The 431-nt window shown below is 32.0% G+C and overlaps 1 protein-coding gene across 3 annotated transcripts in view; it reads right to left on the reverse strand.

Moving 5' to 3' along the window:
• The window catches only part of LOC107701742 (mitochondrial fission regulator 2-like), a 12692-nt gene that overhangs the window by 10574 nt on the left and 1687 nt on the right, over positions 1–431 (reverse strand). The gene's annotated exons all lie outside the window — the stretch shown is intronic.

Here is a 431-nt window from a genome sequence, read left to right on the forward strand (position 1 = left end):
CCTTATCGTTCCGCAGACGTTTTCCTCTTTTGTTTTTTATCCGCTATCTCTATCTTTCTGACGCTCGGCTCGGCTAATGTCCGTCCTGTGCACTGAACGCTATCTCCTCCACATCATGAGTAGACACGCCCCTTACTGCTAATTGGCTACAAGTTTGTTTTTGAAAAATCATTTACCCCACCTTTAGTTAAAAGTGCACTTGCTATATGAGCATTTTTTTTTATATCAACATGTCCATACATGTAAAATAAAGCTGCTTTTATTTTATTAGCCTTTATTATTTTATTAGATTTCATTATTTATTACTTTATTTTATTAGACTTTCTTAGATTTTATGAGTCATCATCTCATTGTTACGGTTTACATTTAGTGTTTTAATTGTCTTTAGTAATTGAAATTATATATATATATATATATATACAGTGGGTACG

The sequence above is a fragment of the Sinocyclocheilus anshuiensis genome, unplaced genomic scaffold (genome assembly GCF_001515605.1).
Source record: "Sinocyclocheilus anshuiensis isolate Anshui unplaced genomic scaffold, SAMN03320099.WGS_v1.1 scaffold1658, whole genome shotgun sequence".
Taxonomy (NCBI): domain Eukaryota; kingdom Metazoa; phylum Chordata; class Actinopteri; order Cypriniformes; family Cyprinidae; genus Sinocyclocheilus; species Sinocyclocheilus anshuiensis.